The 13,681-nt window shown below is 51.2% G+C and overlaps 1 protein-coding gene across 2 annotated transcripts in view; it reads right to left on the bottom strand.

The window, feature by feature from the left end:
* LOC100227480 (galactosylgalactosylxylosylprotein 3-beta-glucuronosyltransferase 1) overlaps positions 1-7,631 on the bottom strand; it is a 28,300-nt gene extending 20,669 nt beyond the window's left edge. The window contains exon 1 of one of the 2 annotated variants that reach the window (XM_030265971.4): positions 7,244-7,631. The gene's annotated coding sequence lies outside the window, so the exon portion shown is untranslated. The remainder of the gene's footprint in view (positions 1-7,243) is intronic. The other variant, XM_072925333.1, reaches the window with a different exon arrangement.
* Between the last annotated feature and the right edge of the window lie 6,050 nt (positions 7,632-13,681).

The following is a 13,681-nucleotide window of genomic DNA, read 5'->3' as shown; positions in this document are numbered from 1 at the left end:
CCAGCTTGCCTCTGACTGCCCAGCCCAGCCCTGAGATACAGCTCAGCTGGGCTTGTGTTTGACTTCAGCAGACGCTGCTTGTGGGCTTTGTAGAGGTGCACAGGGATAATCAGGATTTGGTTTCTGTTTGCTTGCTAATTTCAGCCCCTGCTGTGAGATTTGGATGTTTCTGAGGATTCTGTATTAGCTTTAATGATTAAAAAATTGTTTCAATGCTTAGTGAAGAAGATGCATGATCTATCATAGAAGCCGCTTAGCAACAGGACTCATTAAGACATGTATTAGTGCAGAAAGATATCCTTGCCCCAGCGCCCTCTTGGAATGACTATCCACTCATCTAAACAAGATAAAGGTCTTTGCTGGCCTCCTCTGAGGCCAGAGGATAAAGCAGTCAACTGTGAAACAAGATTTCTTGGTTCTTTTTCTGGCTTCAACTATGCGTCAGTATGTGAATCTGGGCAAATCATTTCACCTGCTTCAGTGCCTCAGTTCCCCCACAGGTGAGATAAGCACAACAATGTATAAGCACTCTGGGGAAATGACTTTCAAGTGCCTAAGCTCATTAGAGAAAAAACAACCAGTACAGAGAATAAAACTGTCTCAGCCCCTTGCTGGTAGTTTGTACTAACCACACGGTTCACTTTGTCCTCCTGAAGCCCCACATACAGTTAGCTAATTACAGGGGTGAAAAAGATCTTCTCCTAGCTCCTTACCACCTGGTGGTAGCCAAGCACAGATGTTAAAACTTGTCATTTGGTTCAAAATAATTAATTTTAGGCAAAGCATTTCTGGTTATCCTTCAAGGAAAGAAAGGGTCTGCCAGTTCTGGGGCAGGATCTAATTTTGCTCGAAGGAACACTGTTAAATACCACGTCTGAGAGGAGAACAGTAATACTTTGTAGTTAATTGCCAGAGTCATTCATTGAATCTCTCAGGCAGCAACATTCTTAGGAGGAAAACCAGAAGTGGGGTGGAGGAAGCAGGTGTAAGAGCAGACATTTCAGTCCACAGTGAAAACCTGAGGCATTCCTGATTCTTTGGCTCACATGCAGGACTTTTGAACTTCATACCTGGATGCACAAGCTGTGGTCACACCTTAGTGTGGGGTAAGGGTAAAGGAAACATAAATGAAAAGAAGACGAGGGAAGAAAAATAGGTGTAGGTGAGAAACTTAGGTGTGACTGAAAGCGATTCCTGAGGAAGGGAAAGGGAACAGAAGAAATGAGGTTAATGGGAATGTGAAAGTCTGAGAAAGAAGGAGGAGGAATGAACAAGGGTGAGGAAGCAGGAGACCCAAGTGGGACAGCGAGCAGGAGGCACAATCAAATCATCTGAGTGCTCTCTGAAGAGATTGCCTATTTTGTTTCTGCCTTTTTTTTGTGTGTGATCTTGCCTTAAAATTGCAGGAATGTGGCGGCACAGCACTGGCGCTCTGATTTATTAATTCCATCCCGTCCCACAAGCCCATAAAACAAAAGCATCTGTGTTTGCTCAAGAGAAAACCATGAAGGGCCTCATTCACGTCAGAGGTGGAGAGAGAAGCTGGCAGATAGAGGAAAGTCATCGTCTCCTTCCTTTTCACCTTTGTGTGGATCTGGGCTGGGGGAAGGGCCTCGGGAGAGAAGGATCCAGGGGATGAAGTATCAGCAGGGAGAAAGTTAAGATCACCCTGGCATTTGTGCTGGAGAAAGTGGAGAGGAGACACAATGAAGACAATGGCTGGACCAGTGAGGAAGGCAGCCCAGCATAGCAGAGGGGACAAGATCCCTTGCTGCCACCCAGGCTCACCCAGCACTGGTCTCTGAAGTGGCACTTTGTGCAGGATTACCCCAATGAATGTCAGTCCCGTTGCTGTGGTCACAGTCGGGGCTTCCATGAAGCCTGGCACTGTTGTCTAACTCATAGCTATGGATATAACCATAAAAATAAATGAAATCTGCCAGTCATAGGAGACATATCCCATTACAGCTGTTTTTAGCTTTCAGAATGAGGGAGGGTCAGGACAAGATGAATGTTAGCTAGTCTACTTTAACAACTGGGTCATGGAGGGGGAGAGGAGCCAGCAACCTCTACTCCGGCCAGGCAAGGATCAACTATGCTCTTTCTATCAAGAGGCATTTGGACGTGTTTACTGGGAGCAGAGGACCTTGCTAAACCCCTGCCTTTAAGGACAGAGTCTTTAGAAGCCAGGCAGCCAGCCCTGCAACGCCCCAGGGGGGCATCACCTCAGGGGAGGCAGGGTCTACAAATTACTGCTGCCTGCCTGGCCCTTGGCTTTTCCTCCAAGTTCTCCCACACAAGGATTGCTGAGGAGCAATCCTGCTTTGCTTAGCAAATCACAGTTCCCATGTGCCCTGTACTCCCACACACAGACCCACCGTGAACTTATAGAACGAGACAACACTGCTGCTCTAAAATCTTTTATCCGGAGCTGAGATTGCCCGACTGCTAACCCTGTTCAGCTCCAAGTAATCCCAGCACTTTGCTTGGCTAGAGGTTGGCTGTACTGGGAATAAATGCCCTTGCTCTCATTGACAAGAGGTAACATCCAAAGAAAACCGTTCCTTTTTGCAATGCAGCATTATTCATAGACCAGCACCACATAAAGTTGCCAGGACGCTGGCAGTCTGCTAAAATCCACAACACGGGCAGGGGAAGTGGCAGCGTAAGCACCACTGGACCAGATCAAATCTCAGCAGATGTTAACCTGAACCTGCTCCAGCTGACAAAACCCAAGCCTACAAGAGCTAAGTGTCAGCACACAGTCTGGAAAATACATTTTTTTTGCTTCTGCCTGGAAATTAAAACATGCCCTAATGATCTTCACTTAAACACATCTGTGTCCTTTTGTCCTTCATCTTACATTGATCAGTGTTGGGGGTTTTGGAAGGTATAAAAAATCCTGTGCTAGAGGATGTGAGAGGTTGAACTCTGAAGATTTAGATATCTTTCAAGTGGACTTCCCTGTCCAGTGATGAACAACCTACTCTCTGTCACAATTTCTCCTCTTCCTGAATCCTACACTCAGCACCAGCAGCATCTTGTAGCACAGAGTTCCTTATGTCACAATGCACAGCATGGGAAAATACTTACTTTTATCATCAAATTGCTACCTTTCATGTTTTGCTGAATACAGTCCAATTCCTCTACCGAGAAAAGCCCTGTAGAGAAGCATTCATTCTCCCTCTTCTGTGTTGTCAATTGCTTTGCTTTCCACCCCAATGTCCCTCCTCATGTGTCTTCCTGAGCTAACTAACCCCATCTTAAGGAATCTCTCTACGTGTGCCAGGCATAAGTGGGATTACCTGATCAGAGTAGGGATGAACAGCAAACATAATCTGAAGGTCCCTTTGCTGGAGCTGTGGGTCCCACTTCTGTGTCTCAGACCTGGGAAGCTGTGTCTCATGAGGAAACTTAGATCACGTTTTATAAATCCCAGGAATTTGCAGAGTGCAATGTTTTCATCTCAGGCAGGAAGACAGTCCCCCGCACTGTGTGGTGGAGGAGGGCAACAAGGTAGCTGACTGAACACTTGGGAACATTAGCAAAGTAGATAAATTCAAGTTTTAAAGAAAGGCCTTTGGGAGCACTAATGTCACATGAGAGCAAGCTAGAAGAGATTTCAAGCTCTTAATTATGAGCCTGCACAGCCTAAAACAGCATGAAAGATTAAAGGACCAAGTTTTCATAAGTGTGCTGACCACAGGTTGAGGTGCGGTTTGGAGATGTACCCCAACCTGGAGGAATCAGTGGGGTCTGACCAGTTTCCCTTTCAAAGGACTGGTCTTAGGCAGTCATGTGTGCACCCGAGATGAGGGTGCTGAGCCCCAGGTCTCATCCATGCCCTGTATTTATTAGCATTTTGTGGTACTGGTAGGTTTTAAATCTCAGTCCTGTCAGGCTGAGCTGCTTCCCAGCAAGTGCTTCCCAGAGACGCAGGGGCCTCTTGCCTGTGAGACAGATGATCCGGGGCTGTCTCAGCTCTGACGCGATGAGCTGCCGTGTCTCCCTAGTAAAGAGGGGGTAGTCATCCTGACAAACAGCTCTGTATGTGTAGGGAGTGCTCTTAATCACACATGCAGAGTGCTTGGAGATCTTGGGATGGGAAGCGGTGCAGAAAACCGTAATGCTTATTATTAGATAGAAAGGCCAGGAGCAAAAAGGGCAGAGTGATTTCAGACTCCTCCAGGGCCCTGGAGGTGTGTGGGACCCAGATTCCAGTCTGGCTTATTACCTCCTTTTTAGGCTTCTTCTTTTATTAGGAACAATTAGATACAAGGAGGAAGGGGACAGATATCATCTTTCCTGTGTACATCCTGCAGAATAATTGCAGAGCTTTCTCAGAGCAATTTTGCATGCTCAGTAAAGGGCATCTTTGAAGCCTATCAAATATCTCATCCCTTGTAGGCATACGTATGAAGGCTTGCAGCACACATCTTTATTGCTCCCAAGTATTGTGAACAGGAAAGACCATCAAAAGTGCTCAAGGTGAGGAAGAAGAGGCCTTGGAAGTAGTTCAAGGAAGTGGATGGAGTTGTGGGGTGGCTTCTTACGACTGGAACAGAAACATTGCCTCCTGAGGCACTGGAGGAAAGCAGGAGGTGACTGTGCCTGCAGCACCAGCACCCTGGGAGAGAGGGGCAGCCGAAGCTGGAGTTGTGAAGGCACTGAGAAACACAGGGATGTGTAGAGCACTGTCACTAGCAGGTGATTACCATGGTGAAGAGGGGAGGAAAGCCATCCAGGGGTACAGCTGGAGACAATCCAATGCAGGCTCCTGCCAGCAAGCTGCCTGCTAGGTACAACTTTGGTCTCGGACACTAAGGACATCTCCTGGTCTGCTGCTGAAGCAGAGGCAAGTTTCCTGCCAAAAAGCACCTTTACCAGTGCTTCATAGGCAAAAAGAAAGGATGCTGGGTACACAGGAAACACAGCCTTGAGCTGTCCACTACAACCTTGGACACTCTGCGGGGAAGATGTCACTAGAGAACACAGGCAGTAGGCACCAAAATATTCCCAAATCATGGAAAGAATATGAATTTAAGGGCTGTACATTGTGGAAGTGTTTTCTCTCTGGCGTACATTTAGCTGCTGTATAGCTCTGTACAGCTCCCTAGGCAACAGTCTTCCCAGATGACACTGTAACAAAGCCCAAAGGTGCGGGAGCTTCCCTCATTAAAACCCTTGTCGTGGGAGCAAGTGTCCTCAGCCCAACTGCTTTGTTTTCTATCCCGTGGCTGTTCAAGTGTCTGGCAAGCCAGGCTGAGGCCCTTTGTTGTAAAGGTGGCTGCATCTCAGCTGTGCTCTGTGTCAGCTGGTTGAATTGCTTTGGGATTGCAAGGTTGCCTAGATGATTTGCCTATTATTATAATTATTATTACTATTACTATTATTAAATATTACTACTATTATTGTTACTGCACTCAAAATGCCAAAGAAGAGCTTTAACTTGATCTCACCCGATTCCTGAAACACTCGATATGATGTGTTAGCTGCAAATCTACCTCTGTACGTTAACTGCTCTGCGGAGCCTTAATCAATGCAGACTGAAGTGCCCTGAAAGCAACACCAAAGTCACTCCTGGGAGGGACAGGGGGAGGGAGGGCAGGAATCGCAGTCACAGAGCTCCTGGCCTCACACCGGGCAGGCACAGCGTGGGCTCAGCTGCTGGCGCTCTATCCCTGGTGTGCCTGCCAACAGAGAGATTCCAGGAAACCATGGAGCAGGCACCAAGCAAAGGTGGTGGAGCCCCCACATCCTGCTCCAGGGTGTGGAGAAAAGGGGATTGGCAGCATGCATGGCTGCAAACAGATGTGACACAGCCTGTCACATACAGCTCTGCCAGTGGCCTTCTCCTGCCCTGCAACCCTCTCTATTGCCTGAGACTGAGGTCCCCATAATCTCCTACTGAGGAATTACATTTTGGAGTAATGATGGCCTCCCTTCTGTGAGGTTCCTATCCTGCTGTCTCTCTGCACCTATCTCCCAGTTTGTGGAAGTGCTATATGGCCCCTATTCCTAGTCTGTCTGAGGCTAGTGAGGTCAATGCCTTCCACTTCTGCTGGCTGTCCAGAGGTACAAGGTGTGAACCTCCCCACCCATTTTTCCCTTTTTGCACCTTATCAGATTTAAGCCCAAGCAGAAGTGGGTGATCAGACTCATGTGTGAAGCTGCTGTACCTTGCTACACTCTCTGCATATGTGCTTTGCACAAGGAAGCCTCCTCTGGCTCCAAAAAATGAGCTGAAAGCACCTGCAGTGGCTGCATCGCTCGCTCTCCCCCACTCACTTGCTGAGATGTGTGGACTTCAAGTTATCGGACAGGTATTTATAGCTTGTCATTATTGCTCTGCTATGGTGATGCTTGGTGCTGCCCTGCTGATTCCAACACCCCTTCTCTCCAGCTGCACAGAAATTGCCCCTTGGCAGCTTTCCCTAAGGAGTTACTGAGGAACTGGCTGCTTTCCTCCAAATTTGCAGCACCTTGAGGGGTTTCTCTCTGTCACGAATTAGCTGCTGAGCCTCTCCCTCTTCTCCCCTAGCCCAAGGCTGGATGGGTCAGTAGCTGGGGCGGGAGGCCAAAAAAAAAAAAAGTACTTTCCAACTTGCCTAGCAAGATTCACCCCAAACTGCTCCAGAAAACCAGCAACTGCATCCTTCGGTGGATGCCTGTGTGCGAGGCAGGGGTAGAACAGGAAAGAATCCTTCCCCAGACCTAATATTCTTGCCCTGTCCCAGTTCATCTCTCCAGACCCCTCAGGGGTTCCCAGTGAGGCAACCTGTGCCTGCACACAAACCCCCTTGTCCCCCTTCTGTAGTTTGGCTTCCCCGGTATTTGTCACCAAGAGGCGCAATAAAACCTCTCCGGGAGCAGCGGCGTGCCCGGCACCGGCGTTTGGGTACCCTTGCTCGGAGATGCCGCCGGTGAGATTCCCGGGTGGACACACACCAGGAATGAGGGCATCTCCCCACAGCTGGAAAATTCCAGCCTGGGATTGGGATGTCGCTCCCCTGGAAGGTGTCCGGACCGAGGTGTGGGGAGATGCAAGGATGGGGGCTCCCCGTCAAGCGCGGAACCGGTTCGGGCGCTGAGCAGGGATGAAGTTCGGGGATACAGCCGCCGGTCGCGGGGCAGGGCACCCCTCCAGCGCCGAGCGCCGGGGGACCGCAAGGTCACCGCTGTATCCCCGGCGCTGCTCCCACCCCCAGAGCCCCGGTGCCCGAGCGCGGGGTCTCCCGCTTACCTGGCGAGATGGGCCGGTCACGGCGGAGACGCCGGGGCGCCGGGCGCGGGGCGGCACCGCGCCGGGGGCTGCCGGGGGAGCATCGCCCGCCGCCGGGCGGAGGCGTGTCCTCCCTGCGCCCTGGGAACGGCAGCGGCACCGGCAGCGGCACCGGGACCGGCCCGTCGGCGCTGCCGGCGGATGGCGGCGCCCGCCTTCAGACGGCGGCGGCGATGCGGCTACGCGCGGCGCGGAGCCGATTTAAGGCCACCCCGAGCCGGGGGTGGGGGGAGCGCCAGGGCCGCCCGCAGCGGCTCCTGCGCGCCGCGCATCCCGCGGGGCCACCTTAAGCGGGGAAGGGGCGAGCGCGGAGCCAGCGAGGGGGAAGGAGCGGCGAGGAGCCGACCCGGGCCGGGAAAAGGGGGAGAGGCGAGCGGGGCCGGGCACGGCCGCAGCGCTGCCCCCGCTGCGCCCTCGAGCGGGGAGCGTTCCCTGCCCCGGGCCGGCCGCTGCTCTGCCCGCCGAAGGCGAGGGCGGGATTCTTTTGCCCGTGCCGAGGATGTCTCTTGCCGCTGACCGGTGCAGGGGTGAGTCCCCGCTCCGGCTGCTTCAAGCAAGAGCCACCTGCCATGGCTACAACCCACGCGGGCTGGCTATCTGTAAGGCAATAGGAATCACAGCCCGAACCGAGCGGCCACCAGTGCTTCTGGAATTTGGTCCCCTAGTTGAGACTTAACGCGCGCATCGCCACTGCGTGCCTCAGTTTCCCTGATGTGGGATGGTGATGTCGGTGTAACCACTTCCCGCTGAGGCAGCCGCTGGGCCATTCCCTGCGCTGGCCACATGAATAGCCACAGCCGATGCCTTGTCTGGCGGCCTCTGCCTCGGAGCAGGTTGTGTGGGAGCAGACCAGCTTCAGTTTTCGTCTGCCTCCATCCCTTAGGAGCTGTCTCTCGGCCATAATAAAGTCACCATGCTGCTTGAAGCGGGGTGTGACAAGCAGCTCTTCCTTCAGCCTCCCAGCTGGGGCTGGATGCACAGAGGGCAGAAGTGAGGGCTGTCACACCTCAGCCCTGCTGTAGGAGACTTGTCCTTGCACTGGGCTGCACAGCACACACCTATCCCTCCCTTATCCTTCCCAGGGTTGTGACTGCCATTTTCCAGGAGTTTCTCCTGAAGAGGTTTCAGCTCTCAGCAAACCATGAGGCACACCAAGTAGCATAGTCCCAGGCTCAGGTGGGGACTTGTTGATCATGTTTGACTTCAGATAACAAAGCTCCTGCCGTGGGATGCAGTAAGCAGGGCAAAATGTTTTGAGGTCCTTGGCTGGCAAGTGCTCTTGGAGAACAAGAGAAATCTGTCTTCTCAGGGTAGCTGGCAGGTCTTGGCCACATTTCTTTCTAGAGCAGGCATTTCTGAAAACACCTTGGAAAGGAAGACATCAAGTGACATTTTACAGCCCAAATGACATTTACAAAGTGGAACACACAGGCGAACTGAACACAGGCAAAGCAGCAGGCACTTGCAAAAGGCCAATGCCTTTGCTCACCTGCTTCTCCCTTTGCCAAGGGGACATTCCAAGTGGTCGAGTTCAGTGCCCAGAAGGACTATGGCCATGCTCACCACTACTGTGCTTATGGCAGTGCAGATCCACTGGCTATGTCCTTCTGCACCTCTCCCCCAGCCAGAGCAGGGCATGCAGTGCTACTCTTCAACAAGTGTACTGAGGGCTGCCCTTATTCTGCCCTGGCATCCTAGGCTGCCTTTAATGGCAGGAAGCCACCCGTCCATCCATCCATCCATCCATCCACCCATCCATCCATCCATCCATCCATCCATCCATCCATCCATCCATCCATCCATCCATCCATCCTCAGTGTTGGAGGCATGAAGTCCCCAGGTTGCATGGTCAGCCCAGAAGGGTTCTGTGTGCTTGTGGATGAAAGCCAGCGTGTGGGTGGCAGGAAATGGTGACATGCTTCCCCACAGATGGCTCAGCAGAAGCCTGAATTCCTCTTGCACTACTGGCAGAAGCATTACCCTGCTCCAAGGATGAGTTAGCTGGGTTGTTCCAGCTCTGCAACACCTTGATTTTCGGAAAATCTGCACCAAAGAAATTGATTGCCTACGCCTGCAAGGCACTGAATCTTTCAGAATTCACTGGGATAAGGCAGAGACTTTATCCTCCTGTGGCTGGGGGAAGAACTTGAAGAGGAGTTAATTGACTGACAATTAACCACAGGCATCTTGGGTGGTTAGTGAGCTGCAGACAATCCTTGAGTGAACACCCTAACCCTGGGACTTCTCTAGGAGAGGTTGGTTAAGGACTTTGACTTCTGGGGCTCTCTCTGGAGTGGAGAAGCATGAGTAAGAGATCAGATCCAAGGCTGCTGGAATCTCTGGAAGTCCAAACTACTCAGGCTTTGCTTACTCATGCTCCAGGCTCTCCCTTTTTATGTCCACAACCTTTGACATGGCTGTTTCGCTGCTACACACAGAGCCATAGTTTAGTCAGTCTGTTCTATAGTTGGACTGGGGGTGCTGAGAGTCAGCAGTGCAGGAAGATGCTTCCTCTCATGCCACTGTCAGAGCTGGCTTCTGGCAAAAGCTGCACACTTCTGCAATGAGACTCAGCTCTGGGGCAAGTGGATCTGTGCAGAGATATTTTTCTTGGATAAAGCATCTGCAGTAGATTTATTGGAGGGTCAGTGGAGTACCCAGTGTGCTACAGCCCTCTTTATCCCTCCTGAAGGCAGTGGCTGGGGCACTCTTTGTTCCTAGCCACATGGCAGTGGAGTTACTGCCTTGGTAAGACTTTCCTCCTTCCACAGCCATCACAGCTCTGTCCAGCACAGACATATGCAGCAATCCACACTGCAGTGCTCTGGGTGGCAGCTCTTCCCTGGCATGCTGTACTTTCCTGGGCCATCTGCCCCTGTCTCTGCCCACACTTCCTCCACTGAAAGTACAACATGAAACTCCATGAAACCTCCATCCTGAGGCTGCCACTAAGCTAAGCTCCTAGCCAAGTGATAAGTGCTTCGAGATCCTGGGAGAGATGCTGTTGGAGAGGCAGCTTACAGGTGCAATCTGTGTGCAATTTATTCCTGCAATTTGCTTTTCTTGCTTTTTCACTGCCATGCTCTAAGGGGCCTGATGCTGTGTCAGCCTTGAGGCAGACCCACAGACCACATCCCTGAATCTTGGCTTGTGCTGAGAAGGAGGAAGCTGTGCTGCAGCACTGGGAGCCTCCCGAGGTCTTTCTCCATCTGGGCTGAGTGGCTGCAGCTGCTCCCCTCTCTCCTGACTCACCTCTCCTGTTGCAGCTCTTAGAAGCAATGCATGGTACAGTGTGTGTCTGAGGCACCCTATAGGATTGGGGGAGCGAATTTTTCACACTTCTCACCCTTCCTTTTGTTAGGGGATTTGGCTACAGTGTAGCAGGGACCTTGTTGGTGTCCTCTGCTGTGGGAATGTGTGTAGTGCTGTGCTCTTGGGACCATCTGTTCGCAGCTGTGCTGAGAACTTGCCTCTTCAGTGCCCTCAAGGCAGGGGAGAAGCAAAGAGAGTCATTGCTGATTCCCTGCTGGCATGGTGTATTTCACAAACAAAAGGTGAGGAAGAGCTGGCAGCAGCCCTGGAGGATGCACAGGGGATTTGGATTTGGGAGGGAAACCTACTGAAAAGGTCAGTCAAGAGTCATGCCCGCACCTCACATGGCCTGCGAAGCATTGCTAGGTAGTGGCATCAAAATCTCTCTGTAAATACAAATCTCAAAACATTGCAGACTCATACTAAAGTGAGTAAAACCTTCCCTGTGAGTTGGGAAGGTGGCACTCTTTCTGCTGAGAGGAGGATAAGCCCTGGAGAAGACAAGTTATTCCCTCAAAGTCACCCCTGAAATCCATATCTGAGGGATGCAATGAGACACAAGAGGTTTTGCCTGCCAAGCCCCTCCCTGGTCAGGCTACATCCAGCCCGATGGTATTTTCAGAGAGCTTGCTGAGCTATCTTCTGCCTAGTCCACACCTTTGCCCTAGGACAGGCCCCCTTCCCAACTCCTTTCCTATCCAACCTTCTGGATGTGGTTAAAGAGTAATGGCAGGGGATGAGGAGGGGTGTCAGGTGCATCTCTTCCAAGGTCCAAAGCTGCAGCAGGGCCTCTCTCCCTCCTCTTTGTAAATCTGCCTAAGAATATGTGCAGCAGAACAAGCAGTCCTTGATCTAAAATCTGCCATCCTTTGAAGAACCTGTGCTTCAGCGAAGCAGCCAGCAGTTGCTGCCTGAAGAAGGCTGAAAAGCCACTCTGCAAAGCTCTGCAGTTTCATTTCTCTCCCCCTTGAAGCACCAGAGCTGTACACTAATCAAGCTATTTCTGCTACAAGCTTGGGAGGAAAGAAAGAGAGATTGTTAGTGTTAATGCTATTTTTAAATACTTTGCAGACTCTTGAATAGGATGATGATGGGGGCCGGGTAAGGACCCAGACAGAGACAGATTGATGTGTGGTAAACACATCTGCCATTCTGCAATTGGGAGGCAGCTCTTTCGGCAGCACCACTCCAAAGGCGCAGCGAGGAGCCGCTGTGAGGGCTCTGCTCACAGCCTCTGACAAGGCCTTGGCTTGGTGCTTCCAGTGCTCTCTGCTCCTTCCTTGGCCACCTGCAAGGCAGCGTTACTGCAGAGAGGCTTAGGGCCTGCAACCCCCCAGGAATCAGCTTCCAGTGGCACAGCATGTGTGAGGGTTGCTGCATGCAGGCAGAGCCCTCACACTCCTTCTGTGTGGGGGGAGCAATTGCCTGCTTCTGCATGTACCTTGCACCCTAGGGATGGGGTCTGTCCATGAAAGGCTGGAGAGAGCCTGAGCCACAGTCTTCCCTCAGATCCTCCTGGCCACCAGCTAAAGAAATGTGGGGCTAAAGAAAGTCTCAGGCTTTGGTCTCATCCCTGCAGGAGAGAATGTTCCCATGTGAAAGGGAGAGAACAGGATGGGAGCAGAGAGGTGAGAAGGAGGATTGTACTGATGGAGAAGTTTAAAGAAACCCTGAACCATTGAGCTGTTTGGACAGGGGCTCCGTGTGTAGCCCAAAGATGGCACTTCAGCATTCTGCCCCTCTGGAAAAGTTTTGCAAAGGGAAGATATTATTTACCTTTTGAAAGTTTTATGACCCATTCTTCAGTGTCAAGCAGAGAGTTTTATCCTAAGGGTTGATCTGTACAGAATAGCTTAAAAAAGGAAGATGCACTCTGTTAAACTGTCAGCTTTAAGAATTATTTTTGTGCCATTCTGTCAGTCTCATCTCCATTAAATTCCTTAAGCCCTTTCCTTAAAGGTAAGTAACTGCTTTTGTAAGAAACTAAATCTTAAGTGAGCTATCTGTTGAAAGCATGGATGGATCCTTCATCCCATTACAGTGAATCGATGCACGAGCAGTTTTGAAGGCACTGTCACAGAGACCCTGACCTCAACAAGGAGATGTTGCCACTCAACACACCCTGAGCACAGCAGATTTCTCTGCACTGCCATTCCTAACAGCCAGTATTAATCTTGCATCCAGAGGAATGCTGTTGGGGAAGATGAAACAAGAAAGCCTTATAAATATGATTGCCTAGCAAAAGATTTAGGAAATACAGAGATTTAAATGTTAACAAGTTTTGAGATACCAAACCTTAGTTACTGCACAAGTAGAAAACAATAGTACAGCCAGGATGAAGACAATCTTCCCTACTGGTTGAACAATGCCCTTACCTACAGATAGGTCCAAAAGTCAAATGGACTGTTCTATCTCACTCCCAAAATGTATGGTTCATCCCACACCTGTAACCCTCCCCTGAAACATCAGGTGTCTGTGACCCCATTGGCCCAAGTCTTGTTCCAGCCCACCTTGGAGCCCCCTGATAAGGGGTCCCTGAAGAGCCAGACGCTCTCTTGGAACTTCCACCCTCTCCTGGAGCATCCTCTTATCTCCCTCTACCCCTTGTCTCTCCCTTCCCCCACTCCCTCAGGCCTTGCCATGTGCTGCGACCCCAAGCGAGGACTTCCACCCTGTATAATAAACCAAATATTCTAAGAGCAGCCTTCAGAGATCTCTCGTCTCCATCCATCCAAACCATCCTGGAGTCCAGCTTCCCCACAGATGCGAACGGCCCTGCTTTCCATAACCACCCTACTGACAGTGATGTCAAATCCTTCTTCCAAAAGCCGATCGTGACACGTCCTTTGTCTGCTCCTTTGGGAGGCGGAGGGAGGCTGGGGGTGGAGAACAGAGGGCAGTTGTCACCCAGCTCCTCGGCTATATGAGAAAGTGGCTTCTGTTTCCGAGCTTCTCTCTGCTCCACATCTTTCATCCACATCGAATTGAACAAGACTTTCTTTTGTCCCAGGGGAATGAATGGGCCGCGCGAGGGTCAAATAGCACCGCCTGCCCAGGCTGGGACAGGCCTCGCACAGTGCGGGCTTG

This window comes from Taeniopygia guttata, chromosome 1, assembly GCF_048771995.1.
Source record: "Taeniopygia guttata chromosome 1, bTaeGut7.mat, whole genome shotgun sequence".
NCBI classification, from domain to species: Eukaryota; Metazoa; Chordata; class Aves; order Passeriformes; family Estrildidae; genus Taeniopygia; species Taeniopygia guttata.
This window is presented reverse-complemented; position numbering and strand designations above follow the sequence as displayed.